The following is a 16,984-nucleotide window of genomic DNA, read 5'->3' on the forward strand; positions in this document are numbered from 1 at the left end:
TGCAATCAATATTACAACACTCAGGCTAAATTACAATGGATTTATCAAAAAAGGAAAGTTTAACAGACAAGAGAAAACAGCCTCTAAACGTATGTACATGTGTGCTTAGTGGAGTTTGTTGGGTATTTCAAAGAAAAAGTACATCATGGTGTATCCATGAGATATTGGATTGGACACGTTTGGGATATTTACACTTATTTTGGCACTACGTCTCTGGCACACAAGGAAAAGGATTTCCCCGAACTGGTAAAGGAAAAGGCTGATGCTGCTGAAAACTAAAGTTTTTGTATTGCTTTTAATGTTTCTCATCATCTTCAACAATCTTTAACATTAAAAAGGTTAAGTGTGAAACAAAACTCAGCACTTTTCTCCTTATTCTAACTTGCTGCTAGTGATTCACTACAAACACACAATCAGTGCATATTTGCTACATTTTTCATACTCACATAACTCACAACTTATTCACACTTATGCAATTTAAAAACAATTTTGGCATAATATGTTTCCACATATGCTTTAAACACCTTTGAGCAATGTACGAAATATTCTCTATCACAACACTGCTTGCTTTATTTTTTATAAAAAATACTGATGTTTTCTTATTTTGCTGACAAACTGTTCCTGTTTATTAAATATCACAAAATGCATATGATCATATGAATATCATCTACACAAAATGCTACGATACGCATGCGAAATCTACCTTCACTAAAGAAATCTAATGACTTGCACTTCATCTGGTGTAGATTCATAACATTGACATACTAAAGCTTTAGATTTATATACTTACTGTGTTCTTCTCCTGATAGTGTTTTACAATCGTCTTATCACTAAATGAGTTCAATGTGGATTGAAAGGTTTTTTTCACAGTGGAGAAGGTGGGAGGTGGAGTAAAAGAACTTTCACCAGAAGAGAGAGAGAGAGAGAGAGAGAAAGGGGAGGAGGAAGCTGGCACGGGTAAGGTCTGCCCAAGAATGCCGAGAGCCTGTTCTGATGAAATAAGTGAGCCTCTCCAGCACATTTTCAACCTGAGTTTGCAAACTAGGGAGAGTCAATGACCTTTAGAAGACATCTTGCCTCATGCCAGTTTCTAAGAAAGGCTGCCCTGAAAAGCTTAATCATTTTTTCCAGTTGCGTTGACTTTCCCCATCACGAAGACCTTAGTGTGACTGATTCTTTGATCACCTCAGACCCCGGGTATATCATGCACTTCATCCCCTGCAGTTTGCTAACTGACAAGGTTGGTGTAGATAATGCCATCTCCACCTCCTCCTATAGCTGCTCCATCTGGCTTATCCCCACCTTGGAAGAGGAAAAGTTGTTGTGAGGATCATATTCTTTGATTTCTTCAGTGCTTTCAAGACCATCCAGCCCCTCCTTGGGGGGGTTATTAGAGGTTATTACTCCTATTTAGCATTGAGCTGGACATATAGGTGGACTTGGTACTTGGTGATCTGAATTACAGATTACTTCACCATGAGGCCACAATATGTCAGGAGGAGATAAAAGAATGTACCCCCTGAAATCTTGGAAATCGAACCCGGACCCTGGAGGTGCAAAGCGACAGTGCTAATCACTAAGCCGCGGTGCTGCTCTCTTCTGTCTTATTTACAGTGCGAATTGTCTTGTGCTTGCCGAGATTTAAAATCCTACACATGACCATATAAGATTACTTATATTGTTTTAACAGTTTTTTCTTATATTGTCAGTTATTATGGATTCTTATCTTATTTTTAGACTGAATAAATGAATTTAAGTACACTTGTCAAAGGAAAATTTTCTTGCTGCCTGGACAGATAATTTTACTACTATTAAATCAATTTCTCAGCTTTTATTTATCATCTTTATTTCTTTTTCTTTATTATATTGTATAGCCTATTTTTGTTTTATTTTATGCTCAGTTTATTTACCATGCTGGTGATTACTGTACTCAATTTATTTGAAAGTAAGTGTTGAAAAATGGATTGGCTCTTTACTGTGATTGTTGGCGTGCCCATATAAGTGCTAGGCATGGAAGCAAGTACTTCATCTTTGTCTTCATTTCAAAGTATTGTGTGATCTATAATGTAAATGCATTAAAATCTTAAAGCACTAAAAGCACAAACAACAAAACACCATCTGCTTCAGTATTTAATCTCAGATCTGGGAGTGGAGGCATTTTTCTGTGGATTTCTTTTATTGTTAGGTAGAAATGTTTCACAACTCTTCCAAGGAACTGATATGTTCCTCATATTTGTATCCTCCAGTGTCAAAAGGAAACTCCCCTGTCTCAAACTTTTTCAAGGAACCAGCAACACAGAGCGCTCTTCATCTTGATTAGAAAAATCTGGCACAGAGACCTAAAACAAAGACAAGGAAAATGCAGAGAATTCAGGCTAAGCTAAGGCTAAACCCACATCGATTATGTGGGTTATGTAAAATACCACTCCTAGTATTTTTCTCACCAATAGGTGGTCCCTGGTGAACAAACTGGATGAACACAGGATCTTGACCCACACACAGAGATTGATTACGGACTGCAACATTATTGTTTTCTCAGATACTTGGCACAAAAACAGGATTCCAAACAATGTACTGGAACTTGTGGGCCACACCATTTTCAGGGCCGATGGAGAAGCAGAATGCACGCCCTGCACATTGTTCTGTGATTGTCATGCTGTTTTAAAAGATATTTTCCCATCTTCTTATCTTATTAAACAAAATTAATAAAGAAATTCTTGTAAAGTTTTAAGGGAATTTCTTAGGATTTAAAATCTTGGCAAGTACAGAAAAGTGTGAAGTGCAGGTAATAACAGAGGTGGAGCTTATGCATTTACGGCATGTAAAGAAAACATGGTGCACTGTGAAATTATTTATTCATGCAACAACACAAAAAAATCTTACTAGACAAGAAATCTCAAACTGATTTTGTTCAGATTAGAAGCTTGCAAAATAACTTTTTAAGCAAGATTTGCCCAAGTCTAAGATTTAAAGCACAGAAAAGGCCAAGACCCCCCAAAAAGTTAGTTTCCTCTTTCATCATAAATCTGTATACATAATGTATACATTGATGCTTCTCCTTTTTTTTTGTCTGATAAACTTTTAACAATTATTTATTAGTTATTTTATAATTCATTAAACCTCCCGAGGTCATTATGAGTCACATCTTATTATTATTATTTTCCCCCCTTCTGAACTCTGGGTTGTCTCCTTGTTGTACCATCTGACTCTGATTACAACTGCACCCACACACACACACACACACTCCCTAACGGAGGAAGTTCAGCCATCTGTGCACAGCAGTTGCTTAATAAACAGCACCCTTTACTATTTTGTAGATATAAGAGGAAATTTCAGTCTTCTTCTGTTCCCTGAGCTAGGGAGAATTTGTTTTGATCACCAAAACCTTATCTATGTCATTTGTACACACATTCCTTCCTGTTATCCTTCACAATGCCAAATTCTTTCCTGTTATTCTTCACAATGTCGAAATTCCTCTATTTTAGCAGTTCTTAGTCTCAGATGTGCTCTACTTATGCCTCTTATTTATACCATTCTATATAATTAGATTAATTAAGTAGTAATATTATTACTATTACTATATTAAGTCAATAATGTTATTCTTTAATTGGATTAAACCTCCAGATCCTATCATTATGTATACTGACAAATACAATACAGATAATCTATGTATAGTGTAGTTTTTATCAACCTTCTGTAAATAAGGCACTGTCATTTAGAGGCACTGTGGACCCATATCTGCATTTACAAGATTTTTTTATTTATTGTAAATAGATCATTTATTTACTTCTGGTTAGATGCTAACAGCATTTTATTACCTCTACAAGTACATGTACTATACATTGTTACTGGATATCAACCAATAAAAGCAAGAATAAGCAATTTCCCTCTGGGATTAATAAAGTTGTTTTTTTTTTTACTTTGAATGTAATTTGTCTAATGATAATGTAATAATAAAATGTAATAATTAAATAGAATATTTTTTTTGGGAACATGGTGTTGCCTTCAGCGTCTCTATGATGTATATATACTGTAGTAATTAACTACTGTAAGCATTTAAAGAATTAAATCACAGCATATCTTTCTATATTTTTTCATACACCTTTTTCTGAATCAGGTGTGTTTGTTTCTGATTCTTTTGCTTTACATAAAATAGTGGTATTTTGCAGTTTGGGTCTGCAAGAGAATTGAAAGGCAAATGTCAATGAGAATATATATATATATATGACTACACTGTTTATACACAACTATGAATGCCAAAAAATACCTGAAACTTAAACAAACACCCGAAGTAATGTTGACCTCAGTGTTTGCTATAAAATTGTTGATAATAGAGCATCTTTGTTAAAAATGGATATGGATATGGTTTTTATTATTGGTTTCTAGGCACATCAATTGAAGGTTCTTTTTCTTTTTGCTGAGAATGTATTTTTTACCCATGATAACCCATAAATTACTAGTTAGGCATATTAATTATAAATAAGTGCCAGCACACTTACCATTGAAATAATAATAATAATAATAATAATAATAATAATAATAATAATAATAATAATAATAATAATTATTATTATTTGGCAGGCGTCCTGTTAGGTTTCTGATATTATGCAGTAGTATATACATCCTGCAGACATTACTTTTTCCTCACTTACAATCAGAGAAGTCATACTTCTGATTGGTTATTAATACTCTTGGTTGATTGTACACCATTTCAGACAAGACAAAGATTTTTTAAAAGTATTTTTACTATAAGAATTTGCTGTCATACTCCTCTGTGTGAGAGACTCAGAAGACATCAGATTTATTCTTGACCCTGTAAAGAAGAAGATAATGATCAGATTGAATCTTATATTTATCATATTCAGTTATCAGACTCCTCACAAGTTAAATTAGTGTAAACACCATGGGTGAGTGTAAAATATTAAAGCTTTCCAAAATGTCAATGTTTAACTATATTTACATAAAAAAAAATAAAAAATAAAAATAATAATAATAATAATAATAATAACTTGTCCACTGTGATTTTAGGGTGCACTTAAGTCAATGTTTTTAATATATATATATATATATATATATATATATATATATATATATATATATATATATATATATATATATATATATATATATAAACTATGCATTAGTTGTTATTATTATTGTATTAATATATTATATGTATTATTACTATTATTATTATTATTATATCTAGATAAATGTTGATGTATAATGTATAATTTTCAATCTATTATACATATAATAATAGTTATATATATAAAATAGTATTTTGTTATATGCAAAATAAAGTGTCATAGCTACTTACCAGTAGACAGGGGTGGCTGAGTGTTGGACTTCTGATTGGAAGGTCCCAGGTTCAATCCCCAGCACCACCAAATTGCTATTGTTGGGCCCTTGACCAAGGCCTTTAACCCTCAACCCTCAAATTAAAATGTAAATTTGGCAAGTGCCAAAAATGCAAATGTACATGAACTGTCTGGGAAAGAATTATGCCACCGCCCCCACCGCCCCCACCGCCCCCTGCACCACCACCACCTCCTCCGCCTCCACCGCCAAGTCCTCCAGCACCACCAGCTCCACCACCACCGCCACAACATCTGCCACCTCCACAGCATTTGGGTCCTCCAACTCCACCACCACCACCACTCCCACCACTTCCTGGGAGACCACCATCACCTCCTGGAAGACAGCCTGTAAAAACCATAGCATGAGAGAAAAATTCATAAATACAGTATTATTGTCATGTCATGCACCCATGTTGAAAAGATAAAACAAACTCATAGTGTGTTGTTTGGTTAATGTTCTGTTGAAGAAGGAGATAAATAGTATTCTATTGTATGTTTTCCTCTTTCCATGTTTATCACTGTTCTTTTTTTATTTTAATTATTTTTTTATTATGGAATGTCTCGTTATTTAATAATGTATTATTTACTAATGAGACTGATTACATGATGCTGATTGTGAGTCTAATGAATTAAATTTATAGTGAAGCACCTATTGTTCATTGCTGGTATGTTCCCTGCAGTTCCAGTGCTTTTCGGTGATCTTAGTGAACATTTAGTGAGTTTCCCAAGATCCTAATTTTTGGTGGGCCTCACTTTGAACTTAATTTGGTTGAATGTGAGAATTTTTATGTATGAAAATCTTTTTACTCACCACTCATCCTTCTCAGTGTCGAGAAAACCTCTTTTTTTGGGTTGGGTGTTTCCCTGCAAATGATACCTGTTAACACTTACACACGCACACACACACACACACACACACACACACACACACACACACACACACACACACATTTCATTTCAACTTTAGACAGACAGGTTTTACTTTATTGCTCCAAAATGGAAATTTGATTGTTACAGCGACTAGAAACACACAATCAATATTACAACAAAGCCTAAATAAAAATTTTAAGCATTTACTAAAAATGGAAAAAGCCTACAAACGTGTTTTATAGGCTGAGGGCCTCCACATGCACAGCTTCACCACTTTGTTCCTTTTTTCTTGTCTTCCATTCCTCCCTTCCTTCCCCTTTCTCCAAATAAATTACCTTTTGTCCTAAAGACCTTGCCCTGTGTCCGTGTGTCTGTGGAGCCAAAACCCATTACAAAGTGTATTAAATACTGTTATAAACCATTGGGTAATGACAATAAACTGTACAGTGTATCAATGAGATATGTGTGGATATTTACAAAAATCACTGCCTATGGTCATATGAGCAGACTGATGACATACTCTTCTAAATTATTGTCCTCTGGCACACAAGGTTGTCTATAACACAACTTTAAAAAATTGGAAAATGCTATATATCTTTCTTTTAGAAATGTAAAATCAAACCTTTAAACAAAGCATGACGAAAAAAACAACTGCATTTTATAGCCAGAGCTGATGCTCCCTGAAAAGCCAATTGCATCACTTCTTTCTGTCACTCCAGCAATAATTAAATGCACTTCTTTGTCACATGATATCCACTATATGGTCTGTGAAATAGGACATTACCTGAGTTAAATTTTTAAGCCTTTTTTAAAATGAAATTAAATGAAATTAAAGTGAAATTCTTCATTCTTCACATATCCCAAGTTCTTGTTAGTAGGCTGGGGTTAGAACGCAGGTTCAGCCATTCTATAGCACCCTAGGAGCAGACAGGGTTAAGGGCCTCGCTTAAGGGTCCAACAACAGCAACCTGGCAGAGCTGGAGCTTCACCTGCCATCCTTCCAATCAGTAACTCAGAGCCTTATCACACTGACCAACGTCCCCTTTTTTTTCTGATGAGCCTCATTAACAAGTGGTTTTCATATGGACACAAGATTTAGTCCCAATAATGTGGATTCTTATCACATTGTGTGTGTATGGAAATGCTCTGACTTTCACTTTATATATTATGGCGATGGGCTTACAGCCAGTGCACATGGAGAGCGAAAACTTCCTCGCTCGCTAAAGAAAAATAACCCCAGAACCACAAACCACTCAATACCCCAGAAAGGGGCGGGGTGGCACCATTCACCGGCACTGGCCACAGGAAGGAACCTACCCTAGAGGAAGGGACCCCGGCGGCGCGTGCTGGTGAGTGAAGGGAATAAAGTTGATCACTCATATGCGTGTTTTTGTTTTTCATTTACAGATTCTGACGCCTGTGGGAGCTATCATTCGCGGACGCAAATGACACACGGACCCGGAGGCACGACATCCTTCGGAACATTATCTCAGACACCTAATAGAACCCAGTATTCAGCAGCAGAACATCCTACACAGCTCATGCAGGGTCTTTAGAGCTCACATGGATACAGCAGCGGGGAGGGTGTGATATACCCCTCCCAGACCCACGAAAAGAAGCCCAGCACTTGCTTCTAAAACTCACACCCCTTGATGACCTCGAAGCCTATCTGCAGACCTTTGAAAGGATGGCTGAACTGGAGGACTAGCCAAAACGGGATTGGACCTCCATCCTGGCCCTATTCTTTACAGGAGAGGCTCAACGAGCCTATTTCGCTCTCTCGATGGATTTATTAGTGATCCCACAAGGGAAAGTAGCTGCGATCATGCACAATCATCAGCGTGCCATTCAAGCGAATAGCGATGGATCTAGTCGGCCCACTGCTGAAGTCCGCAAAAGGACATGAGTTCATCTTGGTCGTCGTGGACTATGCAACTCGCTAGCCCGAAGCAGTCCCACTAAGAAAAGCAACATCAAAAAACATAGCAAAAGAGCTTGTGTTACTCTTTATTCGTGTTGGCCTGCCAAAAGAAATTTGAACGGATCAAGGCACCCCATTCATGTCCAGACTAATGACTGACATCTGCCGGCTGCTGCAGATCAAGCAGCTTCGCACGTCCGTGTACCATTCACAGAGTGACGGCCTGGTGGAGAGGTTCAAACAGACGCTTAAAAGGATGTTAAGGTGAGTGATTGATGTAGAAGGATTGATGTAGAACTGGGACCAACTACTCCCGTATGTTCTTTTCGCCTTTCGCGAAACACCTCAAGTTTCCACCGGGTTCACGCCATTTGAACTGCTGTTCGGGAGAGGACCACGCGGGCTTTTGGACTTGGTAAAGGAAGCTTGGGAAGAGCAGCCTTCACCATTTCTCTCAGTAGTAGAGTACGTGAAGGATCTACAAAAAAAAAAATTAAACAAGTACTTCCGGTGGTAAAAGAACATATGGAAAAAGCACAAGCCGAGCAACGAAGAACATACGACTGACCGGCCCAACCCAGGGAGTTTCGCCTGGGAGATCACATACTACTACTGGGTCTTCTGCTCCCCACTCCCTTCATATGCACCCTGTAAATAGTTACCGTAACTTTAAAAGAAGGCGGATCACTTTGCTCCACTGTAAAAAAAAAATATATAGATATATATTTTGCCAGGCCATATTTAACAATGCTATGTGCAATAGTGTTGTGTAAGCTTCTGTTTTAATCCCAACTGATATATCTCTTTTTCTTTCTGAATCCTGCTGTCACTTGTCACTGGTTCTGCTGCATTTTAAAGCTATGGTGCATTACAGTAATATTTGAACAAAGCAGAGATAGAGGATTATAAAACTAAGTAAATGCACTGTGTATACAAGAGACAAGCGATGAATGCTCTTGTGTAGCTTTGTCTCATTCTGTTTGCTCCATCTGACTCGCCATCAGGATTTTTGAATCCTGTTATAACCTTATGGGATCACAGTTGAGTAAGGAAATAGACAATGCATGATTGGACATTATATGACTCATATCAGCACTACAGTAAAGTACTGCCATCAATTACTCAGGTAAAACTAAAACTGGGCTATAAGAGAATAATAATGCTGTAAAGTAAAGTTTATTTGTTTATGTTTCTCTTGATCTTCAATCTTTGTAATTAAAAAGGTTTTTGTGTGAAACAAAACTCAACACCTTTCTTGGTAATTTTTCCCATCTGTTTGCAAAACTTAATTTTTTCTGGGAAAAAAAAAACTTTACTGAACTCAAATGTCAATGAATCAACTAAACTGTTCTTTATCTCGTGCAGATTCATAAGATTCACATGTTATAGCTTTAGATTTAGATACTTACTGTGTTCTTCTGCTCTCGCCTTATCACTGAACAAATTCAATGTGGAGTTTGTTTCACTGAGGGCAAAGTGGGAGGTGGAGTCAAGGAGCTTTTACGAAGGGGGAAGAGAGAGAGAGAGAGAGAGAGACAAAGATAGAGGAAGAGAGAGAGGAAGAGAGAGATTTAAAGGTATTTTAGGAATTTAATACTCATATTTAAATCATTGCTATACACATCTATACACATGATTCATTATAACGTGGTTTAACCCTGCTGGCAGTCAGTCTATTATTACCACCTTGTGGCACCACGGGTGTATGTGCACAAACAGACATTACGGTGTGAGGCTGTACTATTATAAGGTGCTTCTGTCAACAACCAAAGTAACTGGTAGGAGAGGAGGCTGATGGTGTAAACTGAATGTTTATATTGTTTATAATGTTCATATTGTGCGAAGGATGAAGAATTTCACTGGCTCATGATCTTTAACAATCTTTGTAATTAAATAGGTTTCATGTGCAAAAACACTTTTTATCGTGATCTAATTCGCTGCCACAACTTTCTGTTTGACTCACTACAGTGTAAAAAATTATTTATAGTGTTAGTCAGAAAAGCTTAAAAAAAAGAACAGGTTTTCAGCATGAAAAATACGTTTTAGTTGTTACATATACATGTTTTAGTACATTGACAACTTGTTTTAAGAAATCAGTCATAACAAAAAAATTGAGAACACTACTTTAACCTAATTACTTCAGCATTTTGAATAAATCACTCAACAAAAAAATGTTTGTGTGTGAGTTTCAACTATACTTCCTCTAAAAAGCTTGCTAGAGCCCACCCACCACAGAATAACTGGAGAGACGTTTGTGTCTAACTTTGGTTAACTTACCTGGTAACTTACTTGTTTTGCAATATTCTTCTCCATGACAGCTACTCGTTATATCAGCTTACTGTGCAAAATATAATTTTTACATAGCTAGCTAGCTAACACTGTCCTCACATATTTATCTGAGTTGGTTTTGTTTCACAGCTGAATGATATAAGCTGGTGCTGAATTTGTGTTGTGCTATTTGTAACACTATAAATGTAAGAGGATAGTGTTTATCTTTTAGTTTTAATTTAAAGTTATTACTCTGTTGGTTAAGCAAACCTGTAGCGTAGGTGCGGATCAACGCAGTCAAGCACATTGTTGTTGTTATTGTCGTCGTGTTGCAGTAGATTTGTGTTCCCTTAAAATAGGGTCAGTGAGTTAACTATGTACTGAAAACACACGTTCTTTGTCTAGGCTCTTTATTTTTTATGACATTATACATTATTATAAACCATCATGCTGTGGGTCTGTTTACTTTGTACTTTGTACAAAATAATAGTAATGTCTATATGTCTAAATAATAGTAATGTTTTGTCTGTACATTGGTTAGAACTCACTCTTTTAATGATATCACACTTTTCATATACTGTATAAAACTATTTTAAAGACTTTGACTTTGGAGGCTGTATTGGGCTTTAGAAATTTAACTGTTTTGTGCATTCTTTTGTTCTGCAATCTACACCAACTGTACTGTTGACACTAAGTTGACAGTTTGATCAAAGCACATCCAGTTAAAATTATTAACATTTAATAAGCAGCCCTGCTATAAATCTTACCTTAGAGTGCTATATTTTTACAACCATTTTAGAGAGGCATTAATTCAACTTTCTGGTGATTTTAAAGACTGTATCTACTCACTGGCCACTTTATCACACCTATCAAATCCAACACAGCAGCTCTGCCATGCATCCCACTTTTCCTCTTTCTTGTCTTTCGGCTGTTCCCTTTCAGGGGTTCAATTATCTGCCTCCATCTAACCCTATCCTCTGCATCCTCTTCTCTCACACCAACTAACTTCATGTCCTCTCTCACTGCATCCATAAATCTCCTCTTTGGTCTTCAATTTCAATTCAATTCAATTTTATTTGTATAGCGCTTTTAACGATTTACATCATCACAAAGCAGCTTTACACAATCAAAAGAACTAAGTTTGTATGAAATGTGAATGTGTATGAATCAAAATGATATGATTGTCCCTGATTGTCCCTGATGAGCAAGCCTAGGACGACGGCGACAGTGGCAAGGAAAAACTCCCTGAGATGGTAATAGGAAGAAACCTTGAGAGGAACCAGACAATTCATGTATGCTATTCCTATATAGATATGAACATAGCTGTTGTGATACTACCTTTTCCAGAATTTTAGAGATAAACGGGAGGTTTGATATCGGCCTGTAATTGGAAAGCTGACAGGGGTCAAGGTCCGGTTTTTTGATTAGTGGTTTAATAACTGCTAATTTAAGGGATTTAGGAACAGACCCACTGCTGAGTGAACAGTTAATTACTTTTAACAGGGGTTCTGTTATTGCTGGAACTATCTGCTTGAGAAAATGTGTCAGTACAGGATCTAATTCACAGGTTGACGATTTTGAAGAGGAGATGAGTGAAATTAGTTCACTCGCTTCAAGGGGAGTAAAGTATTCTAGGTTCTGATGTGATGTGATTAATTTATCATCTGTATCACTTAAATTGTCTGGTTTTAAAGCCTGAATTTTTTGCCTAATATTTATGATTTTGTTATTGAAAAAGTTCATGAAATCCTCACTACTGTATGTTGTTGTTGTGGAGATTTCTGCAGTGGTCTTGTTTTTAGTTATTTTGCTATGGTATTAAATAAAAATCTAGGATTATTTTTGTTATTTTCTATAAGAGTGGAGAGATACATTGACCTAGCAGCACTGAGAGCTCTTCTATAGTTCAGGATGCTCTCCTTCCATGCTATTTGGAAAACTAACAATTTAGTTTGACGCCATTTGCGTTCTAATTTCCGAGCGGTTTGTTTTAGAGTGCGTGTGTGATCGTTATACCAAGGAGCGAGTTTCTTATCTCTAATCATTTTTCTTTTAACTGGAGCTACATTATCTAAGCTATGACGAAGTGTTGACTCTAGATATTCAGTCGCTTAATGGCGATCCAATCAAAGTTGATAACTCTGGAAGATTATCGATAAAGCTCTGTGTGGTATTTGATGTGAATGTACGTTTAAGGCGGTAGCGCGGCGCTGTGCGTACATTATTACTATGAGACACTTTAATCGAGACAAGACAGTGATCTGATATAACTTCAGACTGTGGAATTGTAATTATGTTTCTTATACTCACTCCGAAGGATAATATTAAGTCCAAAGTGTGACCTGCTTTATGAGTGGGTCCTACTACACACTGATTTACTCCTACTGAGTCCAGTATAGACATAAATGCTGTTCTCAGAGGGTCTTCTGGATTCTCAAAATGAATATTAAAATCTCCAGCAATTAACGCTTTGTCTACGGAAACGACAAGGTTTGAAAGGAAATCTGCAAATTCACAGAGAAATTCAGAGTACGGCCCTGAAGGTCTGTAAATGATGATTAGCGGAATCGTCTGAGCTGACTTTATGTTACTATAGAGAATTTCAAATGCATTAAATTTAAATCTGTGTTTTTGTACGATAGCCAGATTATCGTTGTAAATAACTGCGACGCCTCCTCCTCTACCAGTTAACCGAGGCTGGTGTATGTAGCTGTATCCAGGAGGACTAGCTTCATTTAGAGCTACATACTCGTCCTGTTTAATCCAGGTTTCAGTTAAACATAATATATCAAACTCCTGATCTGTGATAGTTTCATTAACTATAACTGCTTTAGATGCGAGAGATCTAATATTTAACAGTCCTAGCTTCAGATCAGAGGTGCCGGCTGCGCATTCAGTGTGATCTGAGTTTGTAATATCTATGTTAATTAAATTATTAAAACAGACTTTCTGAGTCTTTCTAAATTTGTTTTTAGCTCGGGGAACAGACACAGTCTCAATACAGTGAACCCTGGGTGACGACTCTTTGCAGCTAGCAGACGGTTGGTTTAGCCTGTCTGTCTGCTCCCTGGCCTGGGCTCTGGATTGTCACCGATTAACTAGGCCTTTTCTAAGACTATGAGCTATACTACAGGAAATGAGAGCAGCACCTTCCCGAGTGGGATGGACACCGTCCCGCCCTAACAGGCCAGCTTTGCCCTCAAAGGTCTTCCAATTATCTATGAAGCCCACGTTGTTTTCGGAGCACCACCTGGACATCCAGCGGTTCAGCGACCATAACCTGCTGTAAGTTATGTCACCACGTCTCATTGGGATGGGACCAGAGCATACTACTCCATCGGACATCGCCTTCGCTAATTTAAACACCTCTATAAAGTTACTCTTACTAACCTCTGACTGACGAAGGCGTATATCATTAGCTCCAGCATGTACCACTATCTTTGAGAACCTGTGCTGTCCTAGAGCCCTAATATTACCTGCTATGTCCGGTGCTCTGGCTCCCGGGATACACCTAACCACTGCCGCTGGCGCCCCTAAAGGTCTAGCTAATTTCACGTGCCACGTGTCTTCCTCTAGACCTCCTGCCTGGCAGTTCCAACCTCAGCATCCTTCTACCAATATATTCACCATCTCTCCTCTGAACATGTCCAAACCACCTCAATCTGGCCTCTCTGACTTTATCTCCAAAACATCTAGAATAGGCTGTCCCTCTGATGAACTCATTCTTGATCCTATCCATCCTTGTCACTCCCAAGGAGAACCTCAACATCTTCAGCTCTGCTACCTCCAACTCTGCCTCCTGCCTTTTCTTCAGTGCCACTGTCTCTAAACCATACAGCATTGCTGGTCTCACCACTGTCCTGTACACCTTTCCTTTCATTATCGCTGATACTCACACCTGAGACTTTTCTCCACCCATTCCAACCTGCCTGTACCCACCTCTTCACCTCCTTTCCACACTCTTTGTTGCTCTGAAATGTTGACCATAAGTACTTAAAGTCCTGCACCTTCTTTACCTCTGCTCCCTGTAGCCTCACCGTTCCTCTTGGGTGCCTCTCATTCACACACATGTATTCCGTCTTACTGCGGCTAACCTTCATTTCTCTGCTTTCCAGGGCATACCTCCACCTCTCCAAATTTTCCTCCACCTGTTCCCTGCTCTCGCTACAAAGCACAATGTCACAATGTAAACATCATTGTCCATAGAGACTCCTATCTAAGGAGGGTAGGGTTAGATGGAGGCAGATGATTCGCTGTGGCGACCCCTGAAAGGGAACACCCAAACATCACTGTGTGGCATGGCAATAGCACAGTAGCTGAGAGGAAAGCCCTGCAGAGACTAGTTAAGGCTGCACAGAGGACAGTGGGGAGCAGGCTCCCCTCTCTCACCAAACTGTACACTGCAAGATGCAGAGGAAGAGCCCTCCGCATTATTAAGGACTCCACCCACCCTGCACATGCTCTATTTCAACCTCTTCCCTCGGGCAGAAGGCTGAGGAGCCTTCAGTGCAAGACCACCAGGCTCAAAAACAGCTTTTACCCTGAAGCAATTAGACTGCTGAACTCTAGCCGTGCTCTGTAGGTCCTCTCCCATTAATCAAATCAAACTTTTAGTGTAATATATAACTCTATGATGCAATACATATATATATAAATATAACCCTATAAGTCGGATATACAATGAGTGCAATACAGCCCCTGGAAATGTGCAATACACTATGTATAGTTTATATCTAATTTCCTGCATAATATATTTCTGACTGCTCTTATTTATATTCATGTATATACATATTTAATTCAATTCAATTCAATTAAATTTTATTTGTATAGCGCTTTTAACGATTTACATCATCACAAAGCAGCTTTACACAATCAAAAGAATTAAGTTTGTATGAAATGTGAATGTGTATGAATCAAAATTATATGATTGTCCCTGATGAGCAAGCCTAGGACGACGGCGACAGTGGCAAGGAAAAACTCCCTGAGATGGTAATAGGAAGAAACCTTGAGAGGAACCAGACTCAACAGGGAACCCATCCTCATCTGGGTGAAACAGATAGCAGGGATTGATGTGCATAATAATATGCGAGACTGAAAGTTCAGTATAAGAGGAGATGTGTAAGATTAAAGTCCAGTTTGTTCCTGGAGGCTCAGGTAGACTGTAAAAAATTCCAGTCCTGAACTATTGAGCGACTGAAGTCACAGGTCCTCAACGAACAGCTGTCTGCATCAGTCGAGGACAGGACCACCTTCATGGAAAAGTGGAACCAACCCCAGTCACCACACGCATTCCAGGCAGACCACACGGGGGCATCCATGTGATGAGATCTCCAACCAGAAGCAGGACTTCAGGATGAGTTAGAGAGGTCCAGCGGGCAGAGGGGGTCTGGATCACTGGCAGCTCAGGAGCGACATGTATAGCTCGACAGAGAGATAGGTAGAGGAAAAAGGAGAGAGGGAGAGAGAGAGAGAGAGAAGAGAGCAGAAAAGGAGAGAGCAAAAGAGATGGAGAGATAACAGTTAGGTATGGTCACAGTCGAACAATGTAAAAAGTGAATGTATATTTAGTGCAGAGTGCAAGCAGAGACTCCGGCAGGGCTAACTATGACAGCATAACTAAAAAGGGAGAGCCAGAAGGAAACACAGACATGAGGGCTTCCTGAGATGTAAAGCAACCAATCACCTCACCGTCAACAAACCTGAGTGATCAGTGAGAGTGGGGAAGACAGCAAACATACCAGTTCACCTAATACTCTACGTCCATGAGTCCCCCAGATCTGCTCCTTTACCTAAGGCTAATCTATTTATAAAAATGCTTGGCTAAATAAATAGGTTTTTAGCATGGACCTAAACACTGAGACTGTGTCTGAGTCCCGAACACTATTTGGAAGACTATTCCATAACTTTGGGGCTTTGTAAGAAGAAGCTCTGCCCCCTGCTGTAGTTTTAATAATACGCGGTACTGACAAGCAGCCTGCATCCTTTGATCGAAGTAGGCGTGGCGGATTGTAAGACACTAGCAGTTCACTCAGATACTGCGGCGCGAGACCATTTAATGCTTTATACGTCAAGAGTAGTATTTTAAAATCGATGCGAAATTTCACAGGAAGCCAATGCAATGTGGATAAGATAGGGGTGATGTGCTCATATCGTCTGGTTCGAGTGAGGACTCTCGCTGCTGCATTTTGGACTAATTGAAGCTTGTTTAAGCACCTAGTTGAACAACCAGACAGTAAGGCATTACAATAGTCCAACCTAGACGTAATAAAAGCATAAACTAGTTTTTCTGCATCGTTTAGTGACAATATATTTTTTATCTTGGCAATATTTCTGAGGTGAAAGAATGCTATCCTGGTAATATTATCTACATGTGCTTCAAATGAAAGGCTTGAATCTATAATCACACCGAGGTCTTTTACTGTTGCACTTGATGGAACAGAAAGGCCATTTAAAATCACAGTGTGATCAGAAAGCTTACTTCTAGCTGCTTGTGGTCCTATGACTAGAACTTCTGTCTTATCAGGATTAAGCAGAAGGAAATTAATTAACATCCAATCTCTTATGT

The 16,984-nt window shown here is 38.3% G+C and overlaps 1 protein-coding gene and 1 long non-coding RNA gene across 3 annotated transcripts in view; both read right to left on the reverse strand.

Annotated features, from left to right (window-relative positions):
- The window catches only part of LOC128520493 (NACHT, LRR and PYD domains-containing protein 14-like), a 550,151-nt gene that overhangs the window by 316,752 nt on the left and 216,415 nt on the right, over positions 1-16,984 (reverse strand). The window lies entirely within an intron of this gene.
- Positions 5,566-6,926, reverse strand: LOC128520498 (uncharacterized). Of its 2 annotated transcripts, none has more exons than XR_008357938.1 (3): positions 6,462-6,926; positions 6,172-6,237; positions 5,566-5,706 (listed from the first exon to the last, which is right to left on the reverse strand). It is a non-coding gene; the product is annotated as an uncharacterized LOC128520498 (long non-coding RNA). The 2 variants fall into 2 exon arrangements; XR_008357937.1 differs by having other exon boundaries at positions 6,458-6,926.

This window comes from Clarias gariepinus, chromosome 4, assembly GCF_024256425.1.
Source record: "Clarias gariepinus isolate MV-2021 ecotype Netherlands chromosome 4, CGAR_prim_01v2, whole genome shotgun sequence".
Taxonomy (NCBI): domain Eukaryota; kingdom Metazoa; phylum Chordata; class Actinopteri; order Siluriformes; family Clariidae; genus Clarias; species Clarias gariepinus.